Source organism: Rana temporaria, chromosome 4 (genome assembly GCF_905171775.1).
Source record: "Rana temporaria chromosome 4, aRanTem1.1, whole genome shotgun sequence".
Taxonomy (NCBI): domain Eukaryota; kingdom Metazoa; phylum Chordata; class Amphibia; order Anura; family Ranidae; genus Rana; species Rana temporaria.
The window spans coordinates 134,798,328-134,807,566 of NC_053492.1; positions in this window are offsets into that span (position 1 = coordinate 134,798,328).

Below are 9,239 nucleotides of genomic sequence, written 5' to 3' on the forward strand. Positions count from 1 at the left end.
CTCTGTTGCATAAGAGAACAAAGAAATGCCAGGACTGTTTGTTCCGTAGGAGAAAGCCCAGATAAACCTATTTCCTCATTGAATAACAGCCACTTTCTCCATGCAACCGAATAATCGATCCATGTTTTGGGGGCAATAGAGCTCTTAATGGCCGACACAACAGGAGTTATATCAAATCCCATAAATGACTCGGGCAACTGTAGCCTACTGGGTCCGCTTCCGGCAAGAGTTGTCTGAAACGAGCCATCTGAAAACGAGACAGGGCATCCGCTATCAGATTACTCTTTCCAGCAACATGCTTCGCTTTTACCCAGATGTTAAGTTTCAGACAAAATAGAACAAAATATCTTAGTAACTTTATCACAAAAATGGATTTTGAAGAAAGACAATTCAATGCAAAAATAACGCCTTTATTGTCTGAATGAACCAAAATTCTTTTATTTGCAAAACTATTTCCCCACAGTTCAAAGGCTACCACTATAGGGAATAATTCAAGTAGAACTATATTCTTTGTTGCATTATTGGCCACCCAAAAAGGAGGCCAGCTACCACAGCACCAATGGGTGCTCCAAATAGCAGCAAAACCATGTGCTCCCGCTGCGTCAGTGTAAAGGTCCATGTCAGCTGAAAAAATAAATTCTTCCTGAAAAAATGTCCGACCATTGTAATCTACCAAAAACTGAGACCAAACTAAAAGATCATCTTTCAGCTCGGAAGTGATGCGTATATGAGAAAAAGGAGATTTCAATCCAGACATTGCCAAAGACAACCGTCTGGAAAAAATCCTGCCAACTGGCATGACCCTAGTTGCAAAGGCCAATAATCCCAAGAAAGACTGGAGTTCCTTTAACAAGACCTTCTTTCTTCTTAGGAAAAGATAAATCAAACCTTGAATTTTGTTTATTTTAGCTAAAGGAAGTTGATACTGACATAGCACGGTATCAATGGTGATACCTAAAAACTCTATAACTGTAACTGGGAAAACCGTTTTATCATCGGCAATAGGGACGCCAAAATACTGGGAGATATTTAAAAATAATTTCAGTAATAAGCAACAAACGGGAGAATCTGGTGGTCCAATAAAAAGGAAATCATCAAGATAATGGATGACTCTGACGCAACCCGATTCGTGGGTGATGACCCATTGCAAAAATGTGGCGAACGTTTCAAAATATCTACACGATAGGGAGCAACCCATGGGTAAACACATATCAAAGAAAAATTTTTCTTCGAAACAGAAACCTAATGAGTTAAAGGATTCAGGGGAAATTGGCAATAATCTGAAAGCAGATTTAATATCAGACTTTGCCAATAAAGCCCCTTTACCAAATATTATAATAAGTCTTATAGCGTCATCAAAATTTGCATACGAAACGGAGGCTAAGGAGTCATCAATCTCATCGTTTAATGAATCACCCTTGGGATACGAGAGGTGATGTATCAAACGATATGAGTTAGGCTCCTTTTTTGGTACAATGCCCAAAGGAGAAATGCGAAAATCTGCAAAGGGAGGAGAAACAAAAGGACCAGCAACCCTACCGGCCGCTATTTCCTTTATGAATTTCTCCCTTACTACCTGGCTATGCATCATGACAGATTTTAAATTGCTTACCATAGTATAACCCGACTCCTGAAAACACTGGTAACTCAAAACCTAGGGAAAAACCTTTAATTAGGACCTCCGCCTTCTCCCTGTCTGGGTACAGCATTAGCCAAGGGAGCATTCTTTCCAGCTTCACTGGCTTGCAAGCTTTTGGAATTATCCCTATGTTGTGTGTGTGGATAGTTTCTTTTGAAACATTTTGTAACCGGGTGAGTCCCAAAACAAAAGGAGCACTCATGCTTGTAACGGCATGAGGTCGACCACTTGCACTGAGACTCATTATATGCGTAACAGAAACCCTTCTTGTAAATTGTTGAACTATTTTGGCTTACTGTCGGTTGCCTTGCAAAAAATGTTTTTTTGCGGAAGAATTAAATTCAACCATAAGCCTACGTCTTTCATACCCCACTTTAAGTTGGGATAAACCGACATTTTTTGACGGAAAGATTCATCATAATTAAACCAACCATATCCGCCAAAATTCCGGTAGGCTTCCAAAATATTTTCCAGATGCTGGAATAAACCACTGCATTTATCAGGGAATTTTTCCCCCATAATGGCAGAAAAAATACAAAATGCTTGTAACCACACACTTTTGGTTGCTATGGACAATCTACAGTTTGCAGGCAGAAAGAACAGTTTTTATTATATAAAAGAACATGTAGGGCACTGGACAGACCACTAGGGACAAGGGGGGTGTAGTTTTTACATACAGTACTGTAATCTGTATGTTCTCCGCCCCCAAGCGTCGTAACGTCGCAGGGAACAGAGATCGGCGGCACACAGAGGCACTGTGTGAATCGAGCGAGCACCCGCTCGCTCACACAGCGTGGTGGCATCGCTGGATCCAGGCACAAGGTAAGTAAACAATGCCTGTGGATTCAGCGAGGCAAGCCCGAGTCTGACTCTGGGTTGTCCGGAAAGCCACCAAGGAGAGGCAGACACTCACAGGCCACTAACAGAGGGCAAGCAGCCTCTGTGTCTACAGTCAACAGTGGTGGTCGTGGACATGGTGCATCCTCTGCAGGCGGGTCACGCTTGTCCTATTTTTGTGCTGCTGGCCGTGTTATTGAGCCACAATATGCAGAAGAGTTGGTGAAGTGGATAACAAAGCTGTGCTCATCCTCTGTCACCCAGGCTAATAGTAGTTTGCCTTCCAACGCAGCTGCTGAAGCGATCTATTCCACCGGCCCCTTGTTCAGTTACTCCTTCCGTAGCCCCATCATCATGCATGGAAGTCACCAGAATTATTCAACCATAGTGTCAGTTACATGCTGCTGGAGGATGCGCAGCAATTGGAAAGCTCTGATGTTGGTTCCCAGGATGAGGAAGGAAGTAACGTAAGCCTAGAGAGATGGGCAAGAAACTGGCAGTCATGTTCACCTAGCTGCAGCATACTACCAAGTTTTCTCCAGTGACAAGAAGGGAGGGGATGATGAGGTCACTGACTGTACTTGGGTGCCTGAGAGAAGAGAGGAGGGAAGTGAGGAGGAGGAGGCTCAACTCCAATGAGGCAGGATGTCCTCCAGGGGTTGGCCTATATTTTTCATCACACCACAGAGTTCCGCAGGCAAAAGGCAGACTTCTCCCTGCTCCTCATCTGGGACCTCAAACCCTACTATACCTCCAGTCCTCTCAAAAACCTGCACTGAAAGGAATGAAGGTATAGCAATAGGTGCCACAAGTACTTGCAGCCAATCTGCTAGCAGTACACCACCAGTAGATTTCAGATGGCAAATTTCGCTACTTCAGTTGCTGAATCGTAAAAACAAATCCTGTCCCAGCAATCCACATGCTCAGTATCTAAATGCTAGCTGGTCAAATTGCTAGCACTGCAACTGCTGCCTTTTTAGCTGGTAGACTATGTCCCCTTTTGTAAATTTGTGGAATGTGCTGTACCACAGTGGCAGGTTCCAAAACTATATATTTTTTTTATGTAAGGCTATTCTAGCTCTCTACATTCATGTGGAAGGCAATCTTTTGGCCTCGTTAGACAGAGCAGTCAGCAGCAAGGTTCATATTACCGCTGACTCATGGTCCAGCCAGCATGGGCAGGGACATTGCCTTTCCTTCAAGGCGCACTGGGTAACTCTGCTGGCAGCTGGGAAGGATGCAGGACAGGGTTTAGTGTTGAAGCTTGTTCCGCCACCACACCTCCAAAAGCTGGTGGTGATTCTGACACATTTGTATGTTACCCGACCTCCTCTTCTTCTTCCTCTATGGCCTCTTCTGCAGAATTGTCCTCTGAACCAGCAGTGCTCCATAAGCACTCAAGGGGCTACGCAAGCAGTCAGGCTAACATATGCCATGCAGTGCTTCAGTTGGTCTGCCTAGGGGACAGGAGCCACACTGGGGCAGGGATTCTGTCAGCTCTGCAGGGGCAGGCTCAGGGGTGGTTGACAACATGGCAGATTGAGCCAGGAATGTTTGTATGTGACAATGGTACCAACCTTCTCTCTGTCCTCTGATAGGGACACTTGACCCATGTTTCATGCTTGGCACACATCCTAAATTTGGTGGTGCAGTGTTTCTTGACCAGACACCCAGGCTTACAAGATCTCATGAGGCAGGCCAGAAAAGTCTGTGGTCATTTCAGGTGGTCATACAATGCCAGTTGGCTGACATTCAAAGGGAATTTAACCTGCTCACCAACCGTCTCATTTGTGACAGGCCCACCAGGTGGAACTCAACATTGGCAATGCAGCAGTGGGTGCACACACAGCAGAGGGCCATCAATGAGTACCTGTGTGAGTATGGCACTGGGACAGGGTCAGGAGAGCTTGGCTTCTTTTCGCCACGCCAGTGGCTACTAATCAAGGATGCATGCACTGTCCTGTCACCATTTGAGGAGGCCACAAGGATAGTGAGCAGCGACAATGCATGCATCAGTGACACTGTCCCTCTAATCTTCCTGCTGGAGCACACACTTCGTGGAATCATGGACAGGGCACTTGAGACAGAACAGTGGGAAGAAGAGGCGGACTTCCTCTCCTCTCAAGGCCCCCTTTATGCAGATAGCATTCCTGCGGGGCCGCCAAACACAAAGGAAGAAGAGGACGAGGAGGATTGTGTCAGCATGGATGTAGAAGATAACATGCAGTCTTCAAGGGATGGTTTTCAGTCCCCAGAAACCCAAGGGGTTGTGCGTGGGTGGGAGGAGGTTGTTTCTGATAATGTCATCTTTAGTGACACAGAGGACTCAGAATTTAATGCCTCTGCAAACTTACACTGCATGGCCTCCCTAATTCTGCAAAACCTGCAAAAGAACCCTAGGATTCATGGTATCAAGGAGGTATCGAGGAGAGGGATCATTACTGGCTGGCAACCCTTCTTAATCCACGTTACAAGGGTAAAATTGCAGAAATCATCCTGCCTTCGCAGAAGGAGCAGAGAATGAAACATCTTCATGAGGCCTTGATGAAAAATTTGTGTAACGCCTTTCCAGGCCCTGGGTGGTTACCATTTCGTGTTTCTGAGGGTTCGTTCGGTCAGAGGAACAGTGGTGAAGAAGGGGGCTGGCTGACCGATGCCTTTAAACAATCTTTTAGTCTTTAGCGCCAAGGTCTTATAGGTTCAAGCAACCATCGCCAGCAACTGCATTATATGGTGCAGGAATATCTGGGGGCAAGAGCAAACTTGGAGACCTTTCCAACAGAGCATACATAGCTTCGGGCCTGGTATAGATTGTAAGGGGAACGCCACACCCAAAAAAAAGCGGGTTTCCCCCCAAAATCCATACCAGGCCCTTATCCGAGCAAGCAGCCTGGCAGGCCAGGCTAGGGGGGATGACGATGACCGAGCGCCCCCTTCCTAAACCATACCAGGCCATGGGAGGGTACTTTGGGGTCCCCTGGGGCCATTGGTTGTGGGGGTCTGCGGGCGGGGGGCTTAACAAAATCTGGAAGCCCCCTTTAACAAGGGTTCCCGTGGATCCCGGCCCCCCTATGTGAATAAATTCACCAAAAAAGTGTCAAAAAGTTCTTTATTAAAAAAGTAAAAAAAAAACGTCCCACAATGTCTATCCATCTTCAATAACGGCGCTGACGGACCTAAAAAAAAAAACCTCCACCTCGATGGGAGGCGGCCCGCCAACTGCTGTGTCTTGGCTGTGACAGCTGTTATATAGGCAAGGGCGGGGCCACCCAGTGATGTAACCGAGTGACCCCACCCCTTCTGATGTCATGTGCCATCATACTCCCATGGAGGTGGGGTATTTTCTTTTTCCTTTTCAATTTTCGGGGCTGTGATTGACGATGGATGGACATCGCTGGTCACTTTTTTTTCCTTTTTTATTAAAGGACTTGTCAAAAACTGTGTATTGTGTTTTTTTTTTTGACACTTTTTGACACTTTTTTTGGTGAATATACCTCATTCCCGTTCACATCACACAGGATCTGGCGCCCCCCTCGTAAACCCCCAAACCAATGGCCAGGTTTGTGGGGACGAGGCCCTTGTCCTCATCAACATGGGGACAAGGTTCTTTGGGGGGACGCAGGCCAGGCTGCTTGCTCAGGTAAGGGTCTGGTATGGATTTTGTGGGGACCCCATGACATATTTTCAAACACTATGGCGTGGAGCTCGCCTTAAAATCCATACCAGACCCTAAGGACCTGCTATGGATTTTGGGGGGTACCCCACGCAGTTTTTTTTTTTGGCGAGGAGTTCCCCTTAATATCCATACCAGACCCAAAGGGCCTGTAATGGACTGGGGGGGGGGACCCACTCCAAATTTTTCATAGATTTTTATCTATATTGCCGGTATCTGGCAAAACATTACAGCCGCAAGCAATTTCAAATTAAATGTTTTCCTTTCGAAATGTTATTTTGCTGTGGCACAGTAAAACAGATCAAAAAGATGCGTCATTTTACAGGCAGATGCCTGTTTGCATGTTGTGGTGTGAACCGAACCGGGGGGTGTTCGGCTCATCCCTAACAATCACATTTGGCATGTTTATGTACTCTATAAACACAGGCCTGGATTCAGATAGGAGTTACGACGGCGTAACTCTGAGTGTGCGGGGTCGTATCTATGCGACTGATTCGTAGAATCAGTTACGCAAAGATTTCCCTAAGATCCGACCGGCGTAAGTCTCTTACGCCGTCGTATCTTAGTTACATATTTACGCTGGACGCTAGGTGGCGCTTCCGTAGATTTACGCAAGGAATATGCAAATTAGGTAGATACGCCGATTCAGAAACGTACGTCCGCCTGGCGCATTTTTTTTACGTCGTTTACGTAAGGCTTTTTCCGGCGTAAAGTTACCCCTCATAAAGCAGGGGTAAGTCATGTTAGGTATGGACGTCGGAAACAAACGAACAGCGTCGTATTTTACGTTGTTTGTGTAAGTCGTTCGGGAATAGGGCTGTCTGTAAGTTACGTTCATTGTCAGTTTGCGGCGTAATTTCGAGCATGTGCACTTGGAAACGTTCACGGACGGCGCATGCGCCGTTCGTAAAAAACGTCAAATACGTGGGGTCACAAGTAATTTAAATAAAACACACCCACATCATCCACACTTGAATTAGGCGGGCTTACGCCGACACATTTTCACTACGCCGCCGTAACTTAGGGCGCAAGTTTTTTCTGAATACGGAACTTGCGCCCTAAGTTACGGCGGTGTAATGTATCTGAGATACGCTACGCCCGCCGATAGATACAAAAATGTATCTGAATCCGGCCCACAATGATTATATGGGGAACCCCTTTTCTTGGAGGCTTGACATAATTTATAAAATTTAAAAAGGAGGTGACTTTGACATAAATCTGCTTAGGTTCGAAAGCAGGACTTTATGCTTTTCTTAGATCCCCCCCCCCATATTCAGGCTAAACAGCCCCCCATCCTCAGGCTTCACAGTTCCCCCATCTTCAATCCTCACAGTCTCCCCATTCTTAATATTCACAGTACCCCCATCCTCAGTTTTCACAGTCCCCCAATCCTCAGGCTTTAAGTCTCTCCCCATTCTCAGTCTTAACAGCCCCCCATCCTCAGGCTTCACAGTCCCTCAATCCTTAGGCTTCACAGTCTTCCCCATCCTCAGAGTCCACTAATCCTCAGGCTTCACAGTCTCCCTCCCATCCCCAGGCTTTAAAGCCCCCCAATCCTCAGTCTTAACAGTCCTCCACATCCTCAGTCTTCACACTCCCTGATCCTCAGTCTTCCCAGTCCCCCCATACTCAGGCTTCACAGTCATCCCATCAACATCACAGTCCCCCCCTAACCTCAGGTGTCACAGTTCCCCTCTATCCTCAGACTCCACAGCCACAGCCACCCATACTCAGGCTTCACAGTCCCCCCCATCCTCAATCTTTACAGTCCCCCCCATCCTCAATCTTCACAGTCCATCATCCTCAATCTTCACAATCCCCCCATCCTCAATCTTCACAGTCCCTTCATTTTCAGTCTTTGGCGCCCCCAATCCTCAGACTTCACAGTCTTTCTCCCATCTTCAGGCTTAACAGCCCCCATCCTTAGGCTTCACAGTCCCCCAATCCTTAATTTTCACAGTCTCCCCCATCCTCAGTCTTTACAGTCCCCATCTTCAATCTTTACTGCCCCCCAATCCTCAGACTTTACAGTCTCTCCCCCATCCTGAGGCTTCACAGCCCCCGTTCCTCAGTCTTAATAGCTCCCCTCCTCAGTATTAACAGTCTCCCACATCCTAAGGCTTCACAGCCACCCACCCTTTGCCTTCCCAGCCCCCTCTAGCCCATCTGCACAGTTCCCCTTCCTCTTTAAACTCACAGTCCTCACCTCTATCACAAGAATGTGAGATTTTGTCTCTCTCATGCTCCTGTGGATGACATCAGCACCGTGCCCCCCAGAGAAACAATACTCGACCCCAGCTCCAGCTGCTCACAGCTTTGGCATCAGGATTTGTGTGTGAGTAAGAATCGAGGCACACACATCCTGTGGCAGGAGCCAGAGAGCAGCAGTGACAGGCACTGCTGCAGTATCTTAGGCTTGTCTTATCCATTGGTGTAGAGTGAGTCAGAGCACAGTGGGCCCCATACCTTTGGGGCCAGGGACGATCCTGGGCGGGTGCGTGGGGTTCCCTGCACCCGGGCGCCCAGGGGGGGCACCAAAGTGTCAGAGTGCTTCCCTCCCTCCTCCTCTCCTTGATCTGTGCCAAAGCGTCGCTATGGGGAGGCGGTGCAGTGCGCTAGTAAACACAAGCACTGTTAGGGGCGGCACCAGGAGCCAGACATTTTTTCTCTTGTGGGTTCACTCCGAGGGAGTCACTCGTCTGTCTCGGAGGAAGTCGCGGATTACAACTCCCAGAAGCCACGGCGGCGACCGTCACGTCACTGAAGTCAGCTAGCTAGATGACTTCAGTGATGGCCGCCACCGTGGCTTCTGGGAGTTGTAGTCCGCGGCTGCGTGCTGAGGCTCCCGGTGGGTGGAGTGAGTCTTGAGAAAAGAGCAGCAAGCCTCAAGGAAGGAGACAAAAGAAAAGTTGTGCTACAACTCCAGGTTTGGATCTTTCTTATGCTGTGGGGCCTACCTGGGCAAGCTGCTGGCTGCAGTCAGTGCATGTAATAGAAAATTGACCCCAGCACAGGAGCATGGCCATCACCCCCCCCAGGAATGGAGGAGGTCATGCAACTTGCAAGGAGGAGGACCTGTTGGCAGCTGCC